This window comes from Siphateles boraxobius, unplaced genomic scaffold, assembly GCF_051911475.1.
Source record: "Siphateles boraxobius isolate OS27281-9 unplaced genomic scaffold, OSU_SipBor_1 118, whole genome shotgun sequence".
NCBI lineage: Eukaryota > Metazoa > Chordata > Actinopteri > Cypriniformes > Leuciscidae > Siphateles > Siphateles boraxobius.
Window position 1 is genome coordinate 891810 of NW_027508720.1, and position 27137 is coordinate 918946.

Here is a 27137-nt window from a genome sequence, read left to right on the forward strand (position 1 = left end):
AGTTACACCGTCCCTTACTCTATTGTATTCCAATGGGACGCCCTACACTAAGATAAATTATGACTCATAAACTCTCCTCATTTACATACACACTGCCTTCAATTTTAAATTTTACAATCCACTTGAATGTTTAAGTCATTTAAACTTAAATTACATTAAAACTGACCTAAAAAATGAGTTGAATCTTGTATAACTTATAAAAACCATTGCTTTAACTCATCAAAATAAGTTAAGCAATTTTCAATGTAAAAACAAATGTTGTCATAATGTATTAATCATATAATAATCATATATTTGTTTTACAGTGTAGAGAGCAGTAGAAATTCTAACACATTAAGGCATATACACTTCCCCTCCATTATTTAAAATAGTTGTTGATCAATATAGGTTTTAATGACTTATGTTTTGGATAAGGTCTAATCATTTAGGGAAATTATAACTAAAAATGCGATTCATACTTGAATTCATTGACTTGAATGCACCTTTACTATGTTCAGCATGATATAATTTCTCAATTAAACAATCTCTCATAAAAAAATGGAATTCTTGAAAATAAAACCTAATAAAGTAATTTGGCATTGTCTTTTATTAGTATTACTTAGAAAAACAAACATTTTGTTATTAATATTTGAAAACTTTTGGCCACCAAGTAAAAGTCATGTGGTGCAACCAACATGTAGAAACAAAATTATATTGACAAATCTCTTATAATAACAGAAGACAGGTTAGTTCAGCTAGTAAAATGTCATGGGGTTGCGATTCCCCAAAACCTGAATGACATTCAGCATTCATATTTGCAGAAAAAAACTCTAAAACTAAATAAGATAAATGTAAAGTGTACATACATTTATTCAAGGTTTAATGAAAATATAACACTTTTTAATGACATTAAAATCTTTCTTTAAAATTGTATAAACGTATGTAAAAACCAACATAAACAGATTTTTTAAAATCTTGTTTCCTTTTCTTTGTGATGAACACTCTTATATGTCTTCGACCCTTTTACTCTTTACACATTCTTGAATACTTGATTTACAATTGTCAAGAGATAAACTATTTCAATGCAATTACATACATGAAATGCCTCAATTGATTGCTTTTATCAATATTTGCTGACAAAAGTCCTAACATTAAGATAATTGAAAAACAAAAAGTTGCTAAATATATTTTTTGTTTTATTTCCATACCATTGAACATAAGTCATGTATACGGTCCACAACATTTGATTTTACAAATGAGTATTACTAACAAAGTATCAAACTATTTTTTTTTCTCCAACGAGCAGCATGACAAAGCATGTTTTAAGCTTTCCATCTAAATGAGATAATCTAACACTCTCCTAAACCATCCTAAATAGTCTTGAAAAGTGCCGATGATATTAGTGAATCACTTCATTAGGTTGTTTCGCTTCAAAGAATCAATTCATATAAACAATTCACATACTCATTTGAGTCCCTTTATCTTTTTGTTACAACAAAATATTTAAAAGCTTATATGTCTTCAGCTTTTCAAGTTATTATTCAGCTTCAATTGATCTATTGAAGTTTAATGACACTCTAAAAATTATGTGACCAATAATACCATATATTTTTACATTATTTTAATTAATCAAAAAAACATTTTGTAAGTTATACAAGATTCAACTCATAAAGTCAGATTAATGTAATTTAAGTTGAAATGACTTAAATAGCCAAGTTGATTGTACTAAAAAAAAATTATAATTCAGTGGATGTAGTAGTGCAGTTAACAATCAATAGAATATCAATCTGTAAGGATGGCTTTATTTTGTGTTAATAAAATAAAAACGTATAAAACTTTATTGTGTTTGAATAAACATATGAAGTGCATTAAACTTCTCTCTCAAAAATAAAATAAATAAAGACATCTCATTGATGTATCAAACAAAAAACAAGACTTTGTGCAATCAAAAAGAGAAATCACTCATGATTAGTTGACATGTAGTTGCAAAGTTACTATAGTCAGTAGAATGATTGTGAGGAGCATCACAATGAAGAGTTATCAGATATTAAGCAGACTGTACACTAATACTCTAATGACTGCTATTTGAAATGCAGGTGCAAAGTTACTTATAGTCAACAAAATGTTCAAAAGGGACCATCAAAATAAATCCATGTTTATAATAAAAAATATGTAGTAACACTTTGAGTTTCTTTTGGTATAAGTAGTCCAAAGAGTTCCATATGTAGTCTGGATCCAACGTATGCGTTTACTGAAAGGTCAAAGTTGAAGCGGCAAGTTTGCCGACACTGCCATCCCCAGTGTGCAGATCTGGCCCTTCGGGAGACGACAGATCAGGAGAACTGATCCGCAGGTTTGGTCAGAACCTGCAAAACCTAAAACAAATACTCTGATTAGGAATTTGAGCAGTTCTGAGAGTGATGGAGCTGCTATCTCTACCTATCACTCCAGTTATTTGCGTTCAAAAGACTATAGTTTAGACTGCAAACACTAGTTTAGGTCCAATCCTCCTGATGGAAGGGGAAAGGTCATAGTGGTCATTTGGTCACAGTGATGGATGTTGTGAGTGTAAATGTTCAGAGAAAGCATCGAAAACAAGGACCAATGATCACAAACATGAATGATAATTTATTTAGTAATATAATATAAAGCCACTCCATTTACTAAAGGAAAACAATTCAACAAGGAGTCTATCTTTGCTCTCAAAAGAGTCTCTCCGGAGTGTGTTTAGTAAATTAAGGACCCTGGAATTTTCTCATAATTGGCCATTTTATCATTTTGTTACAGGGAGCTTATTCTGAAGGGGTTCCCAATATGATTTATGAAATACAATTAAGCGTGAATTCTTTCAGCGGCTCATTGCTGGGCTGCGCCACTGCGCGTATCTGCCGCGCTACACTGAAATAATATGTAAATACCGTTAAGTACTTGGAAAAACAGTGATGAACGGGAAGAACATGTGACCAAAAAGAGAACATTGTCAGTGGGCTGTGGATTTATTCCTCCCTCCCAATAAATATTCCAGGGGCTTCCCTCCCATCATCTCTATTTTTTAAGTGGAGAGCGAAACTGTCTCCAACTGATACAGAAACTCATTTCATAGAGTGTGTTCAAAGAGATATGCCTACTGTGGAGATTGAACGCTCTGCACAAGCCAGTTCCTCTTTGTCAAACAAAAGACACTAATGACGTTGATCTCTTTCCAGGCCAAATTGCTTAGTTAAGATTATCACATTTTTGGTTGGTCAGAAAAGGACTGTTAATTTAAATGTACTGTAGCTATAAACATCATGTTAATATTGCACACAAATAATCAGTACGAAAAGAATTTAACAATTTCATAGGAATTAAGTGACACTTTTTATTTAAGTATTAGTGGAGTTTGCTAAATCCATGTTAATATTGCTCATACTTATTGACTGTTTCAACTCGTCCTGAACAATTTCTGCTACAGACATGAATGAAATCTCAAATTAAACCACTGGTTGTGTTCGTTTTCATCTGCTGCTGATAAAATGGGCAAATAATTCCATGTCTACAGATTTTGGGGCGAATTCTTTTGACCACTAACATTTTCTTCAAATAACGTTATTTTCAAATGATATTAAATGCATAAAAATATATGTTATATATATATATATATATATATATATATATATATATATATATATATATATATATATATATTTATATTGGTGTGTGTCTGTATGTGTGTGTGTGTGTGTGTATGTACACACACATATATTATATAAACAATATTTTATGTTAAATGCGATTTATCGATTCGACATTTCTGTGTATTAACAGTTAGTAAGGTAGTTGTTAAGTTTAGGTATCGGGTGGATTAAGGGATGTAAAATATGATCATGCAGAATAAGGCATTAATATGTGCATTATAAGTACTAATAAACAGCCAAAATCCTAGTAGTATCCATGCTAATAAGCAACTAGTGAATAGTGAGAATTGGACCCTAAACTAAAGCGTTATCTAGTTTATTAATACTTATTTTGAGTTAATGTTTATTTATTTCAAGCAACAATTTTTTATGGTTTCGGTTTTACTTAATTTTAATAATCGTGATCCGAATCTTTCTTATTGTTTGCATTATTTTAAAAATGGCTACAGTTTGTCTGTCTATTAATTAAAATATATTAAGGACACCTCGTTTCCCCATCATTCTTTAGCCTTTTTAGCGTAACCTTACCACACATACAAACTCTCGGAAGTCTAGTGACAAAGTGTCGTACATGATCAACAGCCATCCGAAAGAGAGCAGACAGTTATAAACTACAGTTTTGTTCACTTTTCTCTCTCTCTTCTTACCCTAGAAATATGGAGGCAACGCCTTGAGGCTTTCCAGTCCCCATTGTGAGGGCTGCCAGTTCTGTTTGGGCCCATTGTTCTCGTCTAATCAGCCGTGGCAAATGTGGAGCCCTCCAGCTCATTACGTATTCGCACTCTGAAGTGACCATGGGAAGTTTTTCGGAGGCCCAGCCCCGGCATGGGCTGATGAATTACCTGCCTAGACGACACCTAGTGAATCCGCGCTGTTGCCGTGGCAGTGCTTTCTGATGGGACCGTCGACTCATCGCTCATCCCGGTGGTCAAACAACCACCCCCTTTCCTACTCCAACAAGCTTGAGTTTCACTATTGCCGTCTCGTCTTTCAGCACCTCTGCCCCCCTTCCACACACTCCACGCTCTGTTTACCAACTCCTGCTAACGATGGCCGCCCTGACGAGCTCATACAAGGGCTGTTGGCAGTGGCGTCCAACATTTATCCTTCGTGCACCAAGGACAGAATGTGATACTGAAACTAAACGATACAATATACCTTAGACTTTCTTAACAAATAAAAGTTAATCTTGTGTAAAAGCTCATCTACTAAAGCTGTGGTACTCAACTGGTTGGTTGGGACCTCAAAATGGCTCACAAGTGAAGGGGAAATGCTAAATGCAAACATTAAAATGCAACTAACCACATATTTGTGCATGGTTAGGATAAATAAATGAAAACACTTCCCAAATATTTTGTTGATGTCTGTCAGGTTATTGGGTCAGTTAGGTTAATGGATCAATGACATTCAAGAATGTCTAGGAAAAAGGTTTTAAAACTCTAGTTAAAGTTCATTCAACTGTATTATTGAAAATGATAATGATTATTAAGAAAATGATATCTATGAAAAATTCCAGTCGGGATTCAGACCGCATCATAGCACAGAAACTGCGCTAGTTAAAATTACAAATGATTTACTTTTAGCTTCTGACCAAGGCTGTATCTCAATACTAGTTCTACTCGATCTTAGCGCTGCGTTCGACACTATCGATCATAAAATACTCTTGGATCGACTACAAAACTACACTGGTGTTCAGGGACAGGCATTAAGCTGGTTTAGATCGTACTTATCAGACCGTTACCATTTTGTCTGTTTAAATGGGGAAAAATCAAAGATAACGCCAGTAGACTATGGAGTGCCGCAAGGATCGGTGTTAGGCCCTCTGCTATTCTCAATATACATGCTGCCACTTGGTAATATTATAAGAAAACATGGAATTAATTTCCACTGTTATGCTGATGACACTCAATTATATATCTCATCACGACCAGATGAAAACACTAACTTATCTAAATTGACAGAGTGTCTAAATGATATAAAATGCTGGATGACGTGTAATTTCCTGCTATTAAATTCAGATAAAACGGAGGTACTACTTATTGGTCCAAAAAACTACCCACAAAATCCCTTACAATACAACTTTAATTTAGAAGGATGTCCTGTTACTTTATCCACTACAGTAAAAGACCTGGGTGTTATACTAGACCGCAACTTGACTTTCGAAAATCATATTTCATATGTTACAAAAACAGCCTTTTTCCACCTTAGAAACATTGCTAAGCTACGTAACATGCTATCTGTTTCTGATGCAGAAAAGCTAGTTCATGCATTCATGACATCGATACTAGATTACTGTAATGCTTTATTAGCTGGTTGTCCTGCATCCTCAATAAACAAGCTACAGTTAGTGCAAAATGCAGCCGCTAGAGTTCTTACTAGATCAAGAAAATATGATCATATAACACCTATTTTATCATCTCTACACTGGTTACCTATTAAGTTACGTATCAATTACAAAGTATTCCTACTGACCTATAAAGCCCTAAATGGTTTTGCTCCTGTGTATTTGACAGACCTTCTATCGCCATACAATCCATCGCGCTCTTTAAGATCACTAAATTCGAGGCTTCTGGTCATTCCTAGGATATCTAAGTCCACTAAAGGAGGGAGGGCGTTCTCGCATTTAGCTCCTAAACTCTGGAATAGCCTTCCTGATATTGTTCGAGACTCAGACTCGCTGTCCCAGTTTAAAACTAGATTAAAGACGCATCTCTTTAACCAAGCATTCACTTAATGCTTAACCTTTAATACTACTGCTGAATCAGTTCGAATGCATTAACATTATGAACATCAGCTATGCTAATTATTTCCCATCTGCCTTTCTGCTGTTATCTCGGGACGCTAGTCCCGAGGTAAATAGCGTTCGTCAGCTCCAGTTTGTATCCAGACTCTCACGGAGACTTCAGATGCCCCAACGCCTGTGAAGAGACGACTCGACGCCTGTGAAGAGACGACTCAAAGCCGGCGATATGTTATGCCATAAATTAATACATGATTAACTAACTGTATTTTTCTATTTACATTTCCGAAATGCACTTTCTGAAAAGCTGCTTTGAGACAATGTGTATTGTGAAAAGCGCTATACAAATAAATTTGAATTGAATTGAATTGAATATTATAATAATTTTGGTTTGTGACCAAATTTAAAATATAATTTTCAAGAAGTTATCATAAAATGGCATGTGGTGTAACCATCAAGTAGAAAGTAATAACATCTTTTACCTTAATAAGGTTTTCATATTAAGAATTTAATTCTTTCAGTCAGGCTTTTTTCTTCATTGTAATATAAGAACAGTTGTGTAACCCCGGCATGTTTTACTCAATAACCCAGAAAAATATCTAAGTAAATGTTTAATATGGAAATTAAAAACATGCTTAATAAAAGAGGTATAGGTAAGTCATTATATGTGTGACCAATATTTGTGATGTATTTTTGAATAATTTCATAGATATAATAAAAACATTTAGTCACATCATTGACTTTAATGCCAACATGAGTATACAAACCAGATTGAATTAAATACGGCTTAAATACAAGATAAATATATGCTTTGTGCTGCCCACAACAGGTTGTGTGGTGAATAATTGGCTTCTGTGAATATATAAATTCAAGAGGCATTTACACTATCAGAAAATTATAATGTGCAAAATTTGTTCCTTTATGGGTTCAACAGTTTGTCACTAAGGCAGACCCCTTAAAATTACACATTTGTATACATTTTTATCCCTAAAAGTATCATATTGGTTCCTCAGAGGAGTACACTTAAGGTACATTTTAGAGGCAGATAAGATACAAATATGCCCCTTTGAGGGTACTGGGACAATGGACAAGTTGTTGTACCCCAAAGGTAAATTTTTTAAATTTCTTTCCAGTTTAGAAATAAGTAAATTTTTGCATGATAAACAATGTTGGAACTGTGTGGATTTTCAAATAACCATTTGAGTTATGATCTAGTTTTGGTAAAATCCCCTGTACATTTATGGCTCTAGAGGTTGTTGAGGTTGGACAGGTTCTGGGACCGCTGTGACCTTATTTTAGTCACTAGTAGGGGGCTACGGCTGCCAGTTGTATGGGTTAGCATGACAATAATTTGAGCTGACTTACCCATCCCGTTCTCTAATCCCCTGGATATACTGCACTCATACAGGTGTCCACACAATCCAATTATCACCGCCATGCTTGAGTAGAAAAAATACTAGAAAAAAAGAAGAGGGAAAAAGAAGAGGGAAAGATCAAGTCAAACATCGACTGTCATTCAAGTGTGCATGTACAGCGGTATTATTGTAGACTGTAGAGGTGTGTCTATTATTGTACATTTACATGCTTGCCGCAACTTATGAATGAGTAGTCTGATAATCGAGTAGCTAATAAGTTTTTTCTGCCCTGTGTTTTGAGTAAACCAACTTCCTTTTGAAAACCAGGCTTGTAGCACACTTTGTGTACAGGGGAAACTGATATCAACTTCCCTTTCGTTTTATTGCCTCATTTCCATTACTGATATGTGACACTCAACAATACACCAAAACAATGCAGAGAGGCACAATAGCAGGTGCATTCATGAAATCTGTGATTTGAGCCAAGGAAAATCTCATCTGCCCATCTCGCAACTCCCAACTTCTAGAGCACGTCTGAAAGCGAAAGTGTCCCCCCACTAAAATAATGGAAGAGGGCTGATTTCAAGCATGTAATGTGCTTTCTTTCTCCTCCTGCTGTTGTTGAAGGAGGGGGCGTGTGTTTCCTTTCCTGTAGGATCCCACTGTTTGCCCCCCATAGGGACAAAGACCCTTAGATAGAGGCTATGCCTTTTGGTACACTCCCCCTTCGAGGACCATGTCTAGGACTGCGGGAGGAAGTGTGAAAGAGCTTCCTGAGCCAGCATCCAGCATGTGGGCCAAAGTCGACTGGAAGACCCTCTCGACAGATGGAGTCAATCCCACTTCACCCTTGGATTCCATAATCCAACTTTCTCTTACAACACTTCCCTCAACCTTATCCTTGTATTCCTCAACGGATCTTTGGTTTGATTCAGGAGTGAAGCTGCTCTCTTTGTTGACTTTTATTCTGACCTTCTGAAGTTAGTCATTTGTCATTAGTGCCTTGTGTGTTTGAATTGTACTTTACTTTATATCTTTCCCATTCTTTGAGCCTTCTTATACTCATATCCCTGTAAAGTCCAAAGTAAACAAAAGTATCATTAATTATTGGAAAACAATGGGATGTATGGCCCCAATCACAATGGTCCATGGAGAAACATAACAACTGTATAAGCAAATATGAGTCTTAATTGGTCTGTGCTAAACCGCCATGAGCACAGTTAATGACAGCAAATATCCTTATGGGAGTTCTGTTTGAGTCCCTGCAAAATTGGTATAACTCTGTAAATATAAACCCACGTCTCTCCGGATGAGTTTAGGAAGAGGTTTAGCTGCTGAGTTACAGCAAGTAAAGTTGCTAAAAAATTATATTTTTTTAAAGTTGCAATGGCTTGTTTGGCAATGGATTGCAAAAATGTAGCAGATTATACAGAAGGACATTGTTCCTATGCTATATTTACCATTATACAGGGTCCACTGCTTCAGTTTAAAAGGCTAGAAAAAGGAACTTTATAAAGAAGCAAACAGCGGTTGGAAAAGAAAGGAAATAGTTCACAAGGACTTGATACATTCCAAAAAGTTAGTACATGTCCCCCTTAGACAGTTACTGACAGGAAGTTGAGAAGGACACACAATGGCTCAACATGATCCAGCAAAGACACCCCAATTCAACAGGGTTCCTTCTGCTGTCACCCTAGAAATGCATTCAAATGTCAGCATACTTCAGGACATGTGTTCCTCTTGAAGCACCTCTGGAATTCACTTCACTGTACAGAACAATTTGGGGTAGAGGAATTGGAGGGCTTCTATTTATGGATTACTCAATTCATCTGGTTTCTTATTCTCTCTAGAAGAGAAAATGTAAGAATTCAGAGATGAGGAAGCCATTGTAATGCAAGGACTCTAAGTAATTTAAGTACTAACTTTTTATGATAGGTTATGAATCAACTAACCAACTTGCTGTGATTATTCATCACAACTTAAAATTCAATATTAGAATAAGAAATAATGTGTTGTTTAAACTTAAAATTTGTTGAGATAACTTAAATATCCAACTTAACTAAACTACATTTAATTAAACTTAATATTTTAAGTCAACCACAAACACATACTTTTTTAAGTTGTTATAACTAATTGCAGCAAAATGTGTTACTGTGATATATAATATATATACTGACATATATATATATATATATATATATATATATATATATATATATATATATATATATTGTATATATAGCATGAAGAGAATGAAGTCAACTTGCTTTAATTTTGTTTATTTTTATGGAGTGTTTCTATTATTGACTGACAATTGAGCGATAATTAATTAGAGGCAATTTAAAAAACGATCAGCATAAATTGAAGGCAACAGAACAAATAATTGTATAAATTATGTACAAACAATATTTACTATTTTAACAAATATTGATAGTTAATTAAAAAATAAATAAGATTTCAAAATGCTATCATAAAATTAAATTATTGTTTTGCATTTCAGTAATGAGACTTTTGGGTGGAAATGTGCTTAATTGTCATGAAATGTAAATAATACTTTTAGAAAAAAATCTTTGCCCCTTGACAAATTTGGTCAAGTTTTGTGATCAACTATTGCTGAAAGTAATAATAGGAACAGCCCTTGAATTGTTTGTTTTCCAGTTTACATAACTGGAACTGGTCTAAAGAAGAAGCTATATCAGTTTTTGCTGTCCCTCTTGAACACCCTATTTTGACAAAACGAAGCCCTTGTTTGCTCCCCAAGACAAACCTCTATTGGAATCTCTGTTGAATCACAGAGCGCACCATAGACAGTTTCGCCTTTTGACAAAGTTTGCGGCCGCAGAGAAAGAGCCGCCTTGTGTGAGGCTTCACAGTACAGCTGGCCTCCTTTCCTCCAGTAGTTTATTAGACACGGGCCTTTAATGAATGGGAGTCGCTGTTACAGTAAGTGACAATTACTCGACTTATCTTGCTCGCCACCAGCGATCTCACATATCCATGGCCATCATAATTCCTGCTATCATAAAGAGGGCTTGTTGGGCACTGGCAGCATCCACAATAGCTGTCCTTCAGAGTCAGTTCATGCCATCCCTGACTGTGTTTTCTGGTTTTATTGGGGTACAGTAGCATGAGGCTTTCTTGTTGATGGGCGAAACTTACTGAGGGATGCAAATAAACAGGCCTGAGTAGGGTTAAGCCCTTTACAACTGACATGAGCGGAAACTGCACAGCCCTGGCACGTCTACAGCGGACGTCTTGTTTCTAATTGCTTAGAAAAAAGAAAAGGAATGAAACGCAACCGGTAAACATTGCAACGGCATGAGTCAATCAGGTCTGGGTAGCTCTGGGTAGGTCAATCATGCAAGGTTATCAGAGCTTGCCGTTTTGATATTGTGATACATAGTCAAAATATAATTGTCACTCGGTATTAACTCTTTACCCACCATTGGCGGAATTTTCCGTCATTTATGACACAACTTTCCTGCCACTGACATCATTTCCTGGCTTTTTCACTGTTATACGGTAGTGGACACTATTACACATCTTCTGAAAGAGTGCAGAATCTTCTGATCAAAACACAGGTGAAGAAGCAGCAGAAATAAGCAATAAAAGTATTGCTTACACACATTGTAGTCTTTGAAGAAAAAAACTTGTTTCTCAGCTTTTTGTTCAAAATGTTGCGTTATTTTATCCACACTTATTCAAGCGCTGATAAAAAAATGTATGAAGCTAGAATAAAAAGTTTGAAAACACTTTATAGTAAGTATAGTGTAATAAAGTATTTACAAATAATTTGTCAAATAGTTAATTAATCGTTTATAAACTGCAGTTAATACATTAATAGACTATATACAAATAGTGAGTTCTTCATTCATTGTCACTGTAATTAACAAAGTGTTGTTGTTTAATTACAGTAGATCATATGTAAAGAATTTGAAAATGTTTTGTTAACGTATTAACATTAAATAGTTCTCACTTTAGATACGTCATGTAAAATGGGAAAATTACATTGATTAAGTACTTTAAACCAAACTTTAATGGACATTAATTGCATTATTATTAAGAGTTCATTGAAATGTTTTATAAAAATTCTGGTGGCCATGAAACTTTTGTGAAAATTTAAAAAACACTGTCGGGGAAAGAGATTATGTCACAAAAACAAATTCTGTCATTATTTATCAACAATCATGTTAATTCAATCTGGTATGCTGTTATCATGCAAGTATGCAAGTTCATGACTATGTCAAGCTCCAGTAATGACAAAATAGTATTTTTATTATCTAAACATACACTATATATAAATTGTCTCTACAACAATTTTTGTAAATAGTAACTGAGATTTCAAAGATTTGGCCAAATTAGTTTACTCTCTTCCTCATACAAAGCTATCGGTTGCTTTGTGCTGACTACAAATGTAAAAGGATTTACTTTAAAACAATTTTCATTTAGGAACTACTAGTAAATTTCACAAATACTTATAAATAAATGGCAAGTAACATTTAATTAAAAATGCAAATGTGATGTAGAAAGACTGAAATAGTAATTTTTTTGTTTCATTTACAATTTTAAAATGAACTCTTATGAAAAAGAGCTGCGTAAAGATTCTTCAAAAACTCTCTATCTGTGTTTCATTGTAATAATAACAGGTTTGGATGAGACAATTTCATTTTTGGCTTAACTTGTCCTGTGAAGCAAACCCTTGATGGATTTGAGGACTCCTGTAAATCTGTCTCTGGTCTGCTGGCATATTAACTGTAATTTCACTTTCTCACCATTAGAAATCGTCATTCAGTGTGTAATCCTGATTTGCAAGTAAAAACACGAGAGGCTTTGGTGTGTCAGAGCGGCAGTATTAGACAAACAAAGGTGTGTGTCACGTTTGAATGCGCAAATTCTGTTAACGTTTCAACTTGCGGATGAGAAATTAATAAAAGGCACGCATACATGTCTACAATGACATAACATCTATTTTTGTTATTCTTTTTTTTTTACATTATATTTTGAGAGGAATAAAATACTTTGCACTCAAAATTACTTTCTGACACCCTTTTTTACCCATCAAAATACTAGGGCATTTTTATAGCAGTGAATTTGCTTAGATAATGGGACAATCTCTTTGTTTCAAATTACATATCTTTACTTTCTGAAAAATGACAAAACAAAAAGCTTTGTATTTAAAGAACTTATTGTGAAAAACATTTTTAAATGTATTGGTTTTATTTGTCAAAAAATATTACTTAGTATTCCTGAATCAACCATAACTACATTAGGTTACAGTAACAAAAGTTATTTTAAGTCTGACATATGAAATAATAGGCCGAAAATCACACATAGCGAGAATATATCAGTTTTATTCAGAGGTCCAAACTGAGCAAAAATATGCAATTTGGTGCAGATGCTGATATTTATATGGCCAAAACGTAAGATGAAATTCTGATCACTTGTAAAGTAAATCACTGAGATCTTTATAACTGACTACTTAAATAAAAGTTACTCTGTATCTGCCAATAATGTGTCTTAGTAAGATGGTATTTATTTAAATGCTCAGTTTTATGGTCAAAGCTCTGTAGTTTTAAAACATATAATGCAATGCAATACAATGATAATTGAGAGATTAACAGACAAACCTTCCTCAAAGGTCTGATGATCATATTTGAGAACATGATTTTTTCTAAAAAATTATGTATGGATAATCAAGTAAATCTAAGATGATTCAGTCCAGTACGTGATCTTGACATATTAACTAACAAAATATGTTATTCTTACACTTAAGACAAATCAATAAAGACTTCACAACAAAAAGACACTTGAAGCATGAGCTGAAAATGGACATTTTTACAATTATACTACAAGGCCTTTTAATACTAAAAAAGTATAAACGATCAGTCAGACGACAGAAGGCTTGTATAGATTGTGAGTGACAGGGTTTTTTATCACATGTTGATCATTTAGGCATTAGAAATGTGTGTATTAGATATGATACAGTAGGTTTAATCAGGTTATATCAGGTAAAATAGCCCCTAATGTAACATATGCACTTTTTCACAACTTACAGTGTAAATTCACACAAAAAACTATGGATTTTTTGTGATCTTTTTTATTTATTTATTATTTTGTTATTATGCCACTGCTGAGAGACACTGCAGCAATGGTGTGTGTGTGTGTGTGTGTGTGTGTGTGTGTGTGTGTGTGTGTGTGTGTGTGTGTGTGTGTGTGTGTGTGTTCTGGTATGTTTGTCCCTGTGAAAAGAGGGCCTGTGTTCATCCCAGCCTGGGCCCCTGTAATGCTGCAAACACCACGGATTTGGACTTCTCTTTTGTTGTCCTGTGTGCTGACATCACACACTGCTGATGGGCTAAAATCCCTCTTTCTCCAGCACCAGCACTTTCGAAACAAAACTGCCATGGGACAGATGAGTAATGCCAACTTGCCAAAAATACCTCATTAATCATCACACTAGCACACATGCACACACACACACACACACACACACACACACACACACACACACACAGACACACACACACACACACTAGCACACACACACACACACACACACACACACACACACACACACACACACACACACACACACACACACACACACACACACGGCCCAACTCAGCCAAATCCTATATATACCATATACGATATTGGATACCATAATCACAGTCTGTGCTAAAAACATCCTGAGTGTAATATTATAATGACATGCTAAAATATCCAATATAGTCACAGCTATGACATAACACATCCGTTCACCAGCTGCTGTATATCACTACAACTATTAGCTGACATATAATGTAGCACTAGATCTTCTTTTCATCAAAATGTAGCTCCTTAGTATTTATGTAATGAAATTTTTGTTTTTACATAATACTATTTAAATTTATATTTTATGTATATAAAACATTTTTAATTAACTTTAGCATATGTATAACCTTGATAGTTTGTATTAACAATGTCTTTATATACATAGTTTATATATAATATATATAAACTATGTATATAAAGACATTGTTAATACAATTTATACATATTATGTATAGCCTATATATATATATATATATATATAGAGAGAGAGAGAGAGAGAGAGAGAGAGAGAGAGAGAGAGAGAGAGAGAGAGAGAGAGAGAGAGAGAGAGAGAGAGAGAGAATAGTATAGAATAATATAGCACTGTCCTGTATTGCTTTTTTTTTAGCTTGCTGTTAAAGAAACTTTAACCTATGAATCTTTTCCCTTACTTTTTAAATACATGTTCCTGGTCTTATTCTTTAAAAATAAAAGTTAAATATTTCCCCTTTTACCTAGAGAAAGGTTTTACCATCCAATCACCTCATAATGGATCAAATCAAGTCTCGTCTCACATTGTCTTACACAACTGTCTTCAGAAAATTCCTCCTTCGCTATTCACCAGAACTCAGATCCGTAAAGATGGTATTAGTTTTTGTAACATCAATAACCACTGAGATGTGAAAATGGAAGGCCACATTTCCATTTACTCAAAACCTTGCAGAAAAGTTTACATAGAAACACTTTCACCCTGGAAATGTGTAGTCGAAGGCCATGTAGGTTTTTCTCTATAGGCACAGCTAATGAATCTAAAAATGGTGGCAAAGGTGACATTATTCTGAGGAAAAAAACAAGCCTACGTGCTCACACACACACACACCCAGCAAACACTCTGTCACTCATTTCATCCAGGAACGAGTCTGACGGAGTAATAACAGCTTGAACTCCTAACAGGAGTAAAGACAAGACGTTCTGCACCCGAGCCATGAGTATATCACGGTTCACTTCTATCATAACCACACACAACAATCACACACTCTTGGCTTTCTCGGAGCATTATCTCCTCCAAATGCAGAAAGGCCTTGCAGAAACGACTTTTTAAACGTTTCTCCCGTTTGTGTCCTCCGTGATGTGACAAGAGTGGGATGATACCAGCTCTTACAGCCATCGTCGACGCAGCACTCAAACGCAATCAAACACAATCAGCAGCAGTCTCTCTCTCTCTCTCTCTCTGTCTCTCTCTCTCTCTCTCTCTCTCTCTCTCTCTCTCTCTCTCTCTCTCTCTCTCTCTCTCTCTCTCTCTCTCTCTCTCTCTCTCTCTCTCTCTCTCTCTCTCTCTCTCTCTCTCTCTCTCTCTCTCTCTCTCTCTCTCTCTCTCTCTCTCTCTCTCTCTCTCTCTCTCTCTCTCTCTGAGTGCCCGGCGGACAGCCTCAGTCTGTTAAATGTGACAGATGGAATCGGCCCCCGAGAGGAGATCTGTGTGTGTGAGTCGCTCCTTTGATCACACCATCTCCTCTGTGACCGGCCCAAATCATTTCAAATCACACAACAGGTTGACTCAGATTTTCAGGGCCACATGTAGTTTGGCCTTGTTGAACGCGAGTAGACATGAATCCTCTATCTCCCCGTGACGAGGGACGGAGATCATACATGTTATGTTATGTTATTTTATGCCATGTTGTGTTGTGTTGTGTTATGCCATGTTGTGTTGTGTTGTGTTATGCCGTGTTGTGTTGTGTTGTGTTATGCCATGTTGTGTTGTGTTATGTTATGTTATATGTTATGTTATGTTATATGTTATGTGTTATGAGTTGTGTTGTGTTGTGCTCTTATGTGTCGTGTTATGTTATGCCATGTTGTGTTGTTATGTTATGTTGTGTTTTGTTATGTTATGTTATGTTATGTTATGTTATGTTATGTTATGCCATGTTGTTATATTATGTGTTGTGTTATTTTATGTTATGCTATGTTATGTTGTTATATGTCGTGTTATGTTATGCCATGTTGTGTTTTTATGTTATGTTGTTATGTTGTGTTATGTTTTGTTGTTATGTTATGTGTTGTGTTATTTTATGTTATGTTATGTCGTTATGTGTCGTGTTATGTTATGCCATGTTCTGGTATTATGTTATGTTATGTTATGTTATGTTATGTTATGTTGTGTTGTGTTGTGTTGTGTTGTGTTGTGTTGTGTTGTGTTGTGTTGTGTTGTGTTGTGTTGTGTTGTGTTATGTTATGTTATGTTATGTTATGTTGTGTTGTTATGTGTTGTGTTATTTTATGGTATGCTGTTATGTTGTTATATGTCGTGTTATGTTATGCCATGTTGTGTTGTTATGTTATGTTGTTATGTTGTGTTATTTATGTTATGCCATGTTCTGGTATTATGTTATGTTATGTTATGTTATGTTATGTTATGTTATGTTATGTTATGTTATGTTGTGTTGTGTTGTGTTGTGTTGTGTTGTGTTGTGTTATGTTATGTTATGTTATGTTGTGTTGTTATGTGTTGTGTTATTTTATGGTATGCTGTTATGTTGTTATATGTCGTGTTATGTTATGCCATGTTGTGTTGTTATGTTATGTTGTTATGTTGTGTTATGTTATGTTATGTTGTTATGTTGTGTTATTTATGTTATGCTATGTTATGTTATATTATGTGTCGTGTTATGTTATGTGTTGTGTTGTGTTGTTATGTTGTGTTATGTGTCGTGTCGTGTTATGTTATGTCATGTTGTGTTGTTATGTTATGTTATATTATGTTATGTTATGTTATGAGTTGTGTTATTTTGTTATGCTATGTTATGTTATGTTGTTATGTGTCGTGTTATGTTATGCCATGTTGTGTTGTTATGTTGTGTTATGTGTCGTGTCGTGTCGTGTTATGTTATGTCATGTTGTGTTGTTATGTTATGTTATATTATGTTATGTTATGAGTTGTGTTATTTTGTTATGCTATGTTATGTTATGTTGTTATGTTATGTTAAATGATTTGTTATGTTTTTATTTTATATGTTGTGTTATGTTATGTTATATAACATAACACATTTACTTAGTTGTTATGTTATATGTTGTTATGTTATAACACAACACAACATAACACAACATAAAATAACAACATAACATAATGTAACATAACGTAACAACATAAAATGTAACATAACAACATTTAACATAACATAAAATATAACATATATAGCATAACATGTTATGTGATTTACGTAACATTTTACTATGGTTAGGTTTAGGGGTGGGCCTTACGTTTTTTTCCTAAAAATCATACAGTTCTGTACGAATCACATTGTATCACATGGTATGAATTCATACACGAAATCGGCACCTCGTTAAATCGTTAGTTCTTTACATGACACATTTTCTGTCATTATACAAACTTAAAGAAATATTTTGGATTCAAGATAACATTGATTACTACGGAAATGATTCAGACTCATCCTTCGCTTTCTTAAAGAAGGTTCCCAGTTACTGGGAAGCACTTTCATTAATAATTTTCGAAAATATATATATATAAATAGTTTCTTTTTTTTCCTGTTAAAACATGTGCATGAGTTGGGTTTGTAAAGTCACTCGTATTTTGTATGGTCATTTTTAGGGTTTTAGGCTTTATGTTGTCATAGAAAGTTGTAAAGCTGGATATAAAGTTTCACATAAAAGGTTAGAAAGGGTTGTTTTTTCACACTAAATTGTTTCACATCTTGTTCCTGTACTACTGAAACTGAGTGTTTTTAAAGTTTTTTTTAACATAATCCTTTAAGCGCCACAGTTACAAACTCCCTTTATCCACATTTCACAACAACAACTAAACATCAACTTCAGAGTAACTCATCAGATCTTTGGCATTTGAACAGCTTGTTGTGCTTTTCAGAACTGAAGTTTACCGACAGTGAAGACAGAGTCAGTGAAGTTTGTAAGGCCGTACACATGTCCACCAGCTCTTCTCCCAACCATCCCAACTTTTAATAAGGTTTTAATGACCACTTCTAAAGCGCTGAAGAGATGCTCGGCCCTTCCTCCACCCCTCGCTCTCTCTTTACTCTCAGAGCTGCAAATCTGTCAGGCCCAGCTACATTCTCACCCAGGTTGTCAACCGTGCTTCTCCAAGACAGGGTCACGGGGTTAAAATCGATTTCACAGGCCACCTGGAGAGCCTAGTCCGCAAACTGACTCAAAAAATTTATATCAGTCTTAGAATTGCCTACCACCCAGGGTTAGGTTGAGCTAGCGCTCCCCCGAAAAGTCCCAGGCTCAACAGAAGTTGGCACAGGCAGAGGCTGGGGTTGTTGACCCTGCAAGCTGACCTCTTCAAACTTCAACTGAATTGTTCTGGCAGTTTCCACGGTGACAGGCCACTCCAAGCTTATCCTGCTTAGGCTGAAAAGGGGCGCAAACTTTACTATAATCTGCCGAGCGATGATACAAAAGTTGAATAAAAGAGGCTGAACGCATCAAAGGTGATGTAAAACATCCTATCATTAAGAAACAATGTATGAAATACATTTTTTTTTGCTAATTTGGTAAATCAGTCACTAAAAATCTGACCATTCAGATCACATTTCAGCTGTCACACTGAGCTTTATTTCAACACTGGTTGCTTGAGAACTTACCAAGATTCAACCAGGTGTTATTGAAAACATGAGATTAATAAAAGTGTCTGTACATGTCCCGTTTCCTTATCCCATGCATGGCCATTCAATAACCCAAATGCGTTTATTAATGTCTCGCCTCTTATGAAGCTCTACAAATACACAATTATTGATCACGCATTAGACTTGACCAGTCGCTTCACATATTTAGAATCATTATCAGATGATGTGAGATCAGATCATATAGTAAAACTGTACAGCACAAGCTGTCATTACACATTCATCTTTTGAGTTATGAACTTCATAATATGTTGACAGGTGCAATTTCAAAAAGATGATAATGTCATGTCATATTCTATAGAAAGCAATAGAACGAAGATTACTCTGACACATAATCAATACAAAAAGCTCTGCTATCTAGATTGACCTGCAAATATGTTAGTGTTAATATAAGGTACATTAGTTAACATTAGTTAACTACCTAGTTAACATGAACTAAAAAAAAGGAACAATACCACTTCAGCATTTATAAATAGTTAATATTAATCAAAGGTTGTATTTGTTAAATTGGTTAATGCGCTGTGAACTAACATGTTCAAACAATGAACAGCTGTATTTTTATCAACTAACATTAACAAAGATTAATAGATACTGTAACAAATGTATTGCTCATTGTTAGTTAATGTTACTTAATACATTAATTAATTAACCTTATTGTTAAGTCTTCACCATACATATATATATATATATATATATATATATATATATATATATATATATATATAAGTCTATCATTATGTCTTGAAAACCTTGTAATTACACACTGTTATTGCTATTGATAAAGTAATTAATTATATATAGCCTACATGAGCAGTGTGTGTAACATGCAAGTTCTACCAATAACTCAATAGAAAATAAAGTGGTAATTCAGGCTTTGTTAGGACACAAATGCTCAGAGGGAACCCAGCACTTGGGTTGTTGGCAGATAATGCCATAACTGCCCACCAACTGTTGCATGTTTTAATGGGACTCGCTGTGTTTCTTATGTTAATTGGGCGGGTTGAGCGCAAAGACAGTGAAATCTCATCCTGCGACTAGATTGGCTTTTCAGAGGGAGATGTCATTTGGCTGAGCTCTGATCTCCTCGATAGGGAGATAGGCACCTGATTCAAATGGTTTGCCTGTTCCCTCTAGTCACTCGATCGGCGTGTGAACTCTCTTATTTACAATCAAATGGCCTGACCGGGCAACACACACTTCAGCAGCTCCCGTTTCACTGCATATAGGCAACAACACCCTCTTTTAACTCGCATCACGCGTTTCATCACACCAGCCTATTGGGCAGATTTTAGGCTGTGCTCATTTATGGAAACCATTTAAACGTACATTTACGGGTCCAGAATCTCCTTAAATCCGGTAGTTGTCAGAAACTTTATTTATTAGATGTAGGCCTGCATGCGCTAAAAAATAGCTTGAATAGCTAGCCTACACGTCTTCTATAATGCCTGGTGAGGATTTACACTGATATTGTTGTGGCAATTAAATCATAGGATGAATCGGGGATGCAACTCTCCACAGAAGAGAGGGGGAAAGTCTTATTAAAAGAAGAAGAAAAATTATGTGTAAAAATGTTGTTCTAATTTTTCTTAAATCATTTAATGTGGTATAGGCTATAACCAACTTGCATTATTTATGACTAGCATATCACTTTTCGCTCATGTCAGATGAGTCGATATTCAAAACACGTTATTTGTAAAAATAAAAAAAACGTGTTTTCAAGGTGCAAGGAAATTTTTAGTTTGGTTATTGTAGTACTTTTTGCTTGACGGTTACACCACTTGACATATTTGGCAGCTCTCTTAGCATATTCGTTTCATGACGTTTGACACATGAACGAAATCTCGTGCGCTAAAAATAATATGCATAATTTCAAACTGTCATTTATTTTATTTATTTTTTTGCTCCAAACGTGTGTCCTATGTAAAGCATGACATTCTGTCACTTGCAAGGAACGCTGGAGTAGCTCTTTGAGACTGAACGAAAGATAGAAAAAAAACTTTACATTCCAGCAGGGTCTCTGACGAGAGCACAGGGGCCATTCAAAGATTTTAGACCCACTAACCATACTTGAGAATTAATTAGACTCATGCAAGATATGGGGTGACCTAAAATGAGAAGCGTGTTTTTGTTTTCTGTTCTTTAAGCTCTGTACTCTCTACTGGCTTTTTTGAGGACTACTACGTATTGTAATATGTCATCCTAATATTAAAACTGACAAACGGAATAATAAATGCACTTTTTCCATTCGAAAAGTAGGCTACTACTTGCTGCAATTAGTTATAACAACTTAAAAGTTGATGAGATTTAAATTAAATAGGCTTAACTTAACTAAACCAAAGTTAACTTAACGTAATATTTTAAGTCAAGCACGAATGTAGCCTACTTTTTACTTTTTAAAGTTGAAACAACACATTATTTCTTATTCTAATGTTGAAATTTAAGTTGTGATAAATAATATAAATAATATTTAAATATAGCGTTTAAATTGTGTTTTGTGGACTTAACGTTCGAACAATGTGATCCTTAAATAACGAGCTCTTGTAAAGGCTTACGAATTAGAATCGAATTTCCCGCCTATTCGATTCGATTTAACGGCTCCGATTAAAAGTGATAAAAGTGAAAGTGTTGGGGAGTCCGCGTCATGCAGACACCTCTAGGGCAGGAAGAGCCACAGATGTGAACATTTTGAGAAAATTAGTTGTCAACAAGCCCACGCGTTCCATTCAGATGACACAGGGGTGACCAGAGAAACATAATGGGCCGGTTGAGGGGGCCATTCAACGTCCAGACAAACCCTTTCTTCTGTAAGCACACATACCTCTGCTTGATCCAAAACTGAGAAGAGAAACGAGTGCCTGAGAATATCACCCCCACCCACCCAAAAAAGTCCTATCCTTGTCCAATCGCCGATTTCATCAATCCATTTTAGCCCCTTGATATCTTCAGCTTGTGGAACTTCTTGTCTAAATCAAGCCTAATGACACACTTTACCAACAAATAACAGATTTAAATAGTGTAAATGATGATGAATACGATCTTTTTAAGTAGGATGACCCAATTGCTTTTAGTGTCATTAATCAACATATATGCTATGTACAAGTGAAGCTTGAAATTGGCGGAATGAGGAGAACAATGCTCTGCTGTTTCTGAGGGTCAGCTAATGACCACCTCCTAACAGCCCCCAAACCTAATGCTGGGAAACCAGGAAAAAAAATGATTTCACATGCTGGAGATCATCCATGCAAAAAGTGCGTCATAGATACACACATTCACCTGGTGACATTTCCGGAAATGGGAATAAGAACGAACAGATTTTGAATATGTTGTTATATATGCCTGTAAGTGCAATACTCCCACTGTTTAGTGCAATATCCCACAACTCAGGTGATACTTATATGTAGATTTATTTATTTATAATATTCAAAACACTGTAAATAGGTTCATAATCGGTAAATCTGAAAATGTCTATTCTGACTAAACCCAACTGTGATAGTTTTATTCTCATATATTTATATTTTTATTTTTTATTCTTATAATTTGTAGTATTATGTTTCATGTTGTATTTGTATATGTCCACTGGAAGCCTCAGTACCAAAACAAATTCCTTGTGTGTGCAAGCACACTTGGCAATAAAGCTCTTTCTGATTCTGATTCTGATTCTGATTCTGAATATGTTGTTATATTTGAAGAGGAATAAAGAAAAACTTCAGGAAAAGCAGTTGATGTGTTTCCGCAGCTCGATCCACATTAAAATCGTAGTGATCATCTTATTCCGGATATTTTTTACTGAGTTTTAAAGATCTTTCCAAAACTAAAAGTATTTTATTTGTGTTAATTGAAAGTGTCGCATATAGCTTTTGCTGCTGCGAACAAAACAAGTAGGCTAGTTTTAAACCATAAATCCGAACGAACGAAAATCGCTAGTTTTTAAAGCCTGCAATTTTGATACAGCACGCACAAATGAGCCAAAATTGGTTTAAATTTTTATTTCAATAAATTTTAACAAACACTTTCCTCCAGCTTAATATTAGTGCCGTGTCCCCATCTCCCGTCAATCCCAGACTATGAGACTCAGTGGTGCATTAAAAGGATCCGCATTGCTGTGACTGATCTGCTGTATAAAAGCACAGATTGTTCCTCGCGTGGGATGAAATACTCGCACCTCAGCTTTGCATATGGTCAAGCATGTTGCCCCGCATAATGATACAGGACAGAAACACGCGGACTGGTGTCATCTGTTGCACACTGACACATGTGATCTGCTTGAAGATTGATCTGAACTGTTCGATCCGTTATCAGCATAAAAAAACGCGCGTAAACTATAGGCTATAATTATTGCATTTGAATTGTTGAATTTGAATATCTGAAACTTCATTTGAAATCGTGCATGAAGATCAAGGCAATGACAAATCAGAACAACTGTCCAAATGCACACTGAAAGATTTTCATTGTCTGGCATATACAAAATGTAATGATGATAAAACTACATTTTCTGACTCTAAAGATCTCTCCACCATGAGGCTGGATTCTTCTGCAAAGACCCAATCCATATTTTAATAGAGATGATGATTTACATTGATGTCGAGGGAAAGCACCAATTATCCTGTCATTAATCACGTGTGCATTTGTAAAAAAAAACAAATAGTTTATGTTCAAGACCGCATCACAATACTTTTCAGGTTTGACAAATGTAGCAAATCAAAGCTGCTGATGTAGTATAAACACGCACCATACACACAATTACATATATGAACATATAATTGCATGCAAACAATAAAAAAAGGTCTGTGCACTTTAGTGTCTTTGAACAGTATGTTATGGGATAAACAGGGTTCTTGAGAAAAAGTCTTATTAGCATCTGCAAACAAGAAGGCTCTACTAAAATGTAACTTTGCACAACAAAGACTCTGACAGTTTTAAAAAAAAGGACTGGCATGCGTGAATATGATGACAAGCAGTTGTCGGAAGTTGAATTGGAGTTGAGTGCCAAAGTCTTCAGCAGGATCATGGGTAAAACTATGACAGAATGCACAGTGGTATTAAACAACGGGTTTGTTTTAATCCACCCGTTTTCAGACTGTAAGTAGCCTAATGTCACGCGCCCGCGTAAACAAACGATCGCTATCTTTAAAATATAACTTCTTTAGTGATGTCTCAAATGCTTCCATTGGACAGAACAATTAACGAATATCAACACAAACAAGCAATGCCATGGAAAACATCTGCTTTCATACTGTTCATATAAACGCACTTGTTGGATTCATGAAAATAAATGAAATGCATAAAAATAATAATGCGCCGCGGTGTTTGTTCAGGATCGGTTCGGTTCGGGTCGGGTCGCGGCGCGAGACTGCTGTGGTGCTGGCTGACAGTGTGTGGTCTCATTGAGACCCCCATCCCCCTGTTTCCCTGCACCTGCACTGGATCATTCACCCAATGAGAGACATCTCTGACAGTCCTCAATTCAGCGCAGTCCCCCTCCATCACTGGCCCCCCTCCCGCAAACACGGCCACAAGAAACAACTTATTACTTTCTCCAAATAGTTTGCGCCTTTCTCCACCCATTCACTCTCAGCGCCAACAGACAACACATTACAAACACAAAGACACACGCTATAGATGTTTACAATTTAAGTCATTTATGCATGTGATGCATTACATTATTCTTTGTAGAATTAAAATAATGAGAATAACCTAAAAATAACCGAGTAATAATGATTTGGCCTAATAATAATAACAATGTTTTTATGAAGCCGACATTTTAATCAAATCAATTAATGATTAATGAACTGTTATATACTGATAGCATATTTTTATACTATTATTATACTAATAATAACCAACAACAACAAATAGCTATTATTAATAATAATCACAATCTATTGCATATGTATTCGTAGTACTATTAGTATAGGCCTACTGAAAACAATATTTATCATTACTTTTTATCTTCTGTCAAATCAACTAAGATAATTAATGTGGTTCAGATAACCTCATATTTTGAGTTTCTATTTATTAAACCAATCTCTTTGTCGTATTAACTCTATTTTTTATTTATTTAAATGAACTCAAAATGTTAAGGCAACCGGGTAACTTACTTTTTTTTAAGTTAAACCAACAATATGTTTTTTTTTACAGTGTAGTAGTATAGAGGTTTATTCTTTGGCTTTTCCCATTGCTCAATCGCCCACATATATGTAATCCTCTATTCAACTTATATTTGCTCATATTATAATGAAATTGGCATCGTCAAGACTTGTTTTGCCGAGACAAAACATCATAAAATTGCATTTGAAGGGATGAGGTGCTCTATTAGGCCTAAATCCGTATTTTCAAAAATATTCCGTGTTACTGTCTGTCACCTGAGATAAAATCTTTAAAAAGCTCAGACTGCAGATGTTCCCGTGAAAAGGTTTCTCAGAGATGAGAGTTTTGAGTAAAGTCCTCGAGCGCGCGCTTACCACCTGTTGCTCTACAGATATAGGCTATATCTGCTTCTCCACAACAGCAGTTTCCCCATCTTCCCATATAATATACCTACCGATAAACGAGCGATTTCAACAAAAGCACTTACAATGATTTTTTGTAATATAACTAGGCAATAAAATCTCACACACGAGAGCCAAAGCAACTCTTTTCATGCTATTATTCTTAAACAGAATCCACCACGCATTCCCAACAGAACTACAAAAATAAGATGCCATTATTTATTCGTCTCATTACATGTCTCAACCTATTATTTGATAGCCTGTATCAATATAGCTAATCCCCCCAACCGCTGCAGTTCATATTGTTTTTCATAAAAGCATTCTGTTTTTCCCCATAAGTGTATTAAGATGTCTATCATCAAAAATCATTCATAACAGTTATTTTAATCAGTATTTTTCAGCTGTCAATCTGTGGTTACAAATATCGGTTCTACAATAGTACATCACTTCCATCGTTAAACTGGAGTTTTCTAGGATACATAAGAACCCTGTTTTGAAGGTAGCCTATATGTGTAATGAACCTTAAGTCTCAACATTTCAAGAAAAAAAAACAGTTTCTTTACACACTGAAGCATTAGGAACGCTCCTTTTTAGACGCGTTTCCAGTTCACTTAAATTCCCAGTTTATCAAACAGATTCAGCCATTACAACCAATTCCTCTGCTTGTATAAATAATGGATTCAAGCAGTGCACCCTGACCCTTTGAGAGTCCGGCAGGGACACGTTTGTCGGAATGAGCCCTCGTCAAATATTCATTCAGCGCTTAATGTGAGCCGTTCTCCCCCGAGACCCGCTGTAAGAGATGCCTCGGTGCCGTGGACAAGAAACACCACTCATCTACCAGAGAAATATATACACACACTTCATTCATCTCCATCATCTCATCTCGAGCTGGATTCGAGACTGACACAACAACAAGCAGCATGTTCTCGAAACTGTGTCAAACACTAACCCTGGTTTAATGCATGAACATTAATGCCATGTGAAGTGAGCAGAGAGACGCCTGATATTTTACTGTCATTCTATTTTCATTCTGCAAAACCCCAAATCGAATTTTCAGCGTTCGAATGTGAACCGTTTTTATTAATTTAAAAACTACACTGTAAAAAAAATATATGATCAATAAGTTGACAAAATATGTTTTTACAAAAGTAAAAAATAAGTTAAGCAATTTTCAACTTCTTTTGTTATACAAGATTCAACTAAGTTTTAATGTAATTTAAGTTGAAATGACTTAAACAACCAAGTTGTAGCCTACTTTTTCACAGTATATCAATATGCAAAAAATGTATATAACATCATGTATGTTATAGGATAGGCTAATACATTATAACGGGGTAATAGTTTTTTTTTATTTGTATTGTTTTATAATCAACAATATAATTGCTATCGAAAAACACAATCCAAAAAACGCAAGTCTAAATATTATTTTTGAAATTATGAAA

At 35.1% G+C, this 27137-nt stretch overlaps 1 long non-coding RNA gene across 1 annotated transcript in view; it reads right to left on the reverse strand.

Moving 5' to 3' along the window:
- Positions 1 to 571: 571 nt before the first annotated feature.
- Positions 572 to 27137, reverse strand: part of LOC143711023 (uncharacterized) — a 32456-nt gene continuing 5890 nt past the window's right edge. Inside the window, exons 2-3 of the long non-coding RNA XR_013194729.1 lie at positions 7762 to 7852; positions 572 to 2354 (exon numbers count right to left, since the gene is read on the reverse strand). This is a non-coding gene — a long non-coding RNA (uncharacterized LOC143711023). The remainder of the gene's footprint in view (positions 2355 to 7761; positions 7853 to 27137) is intronic.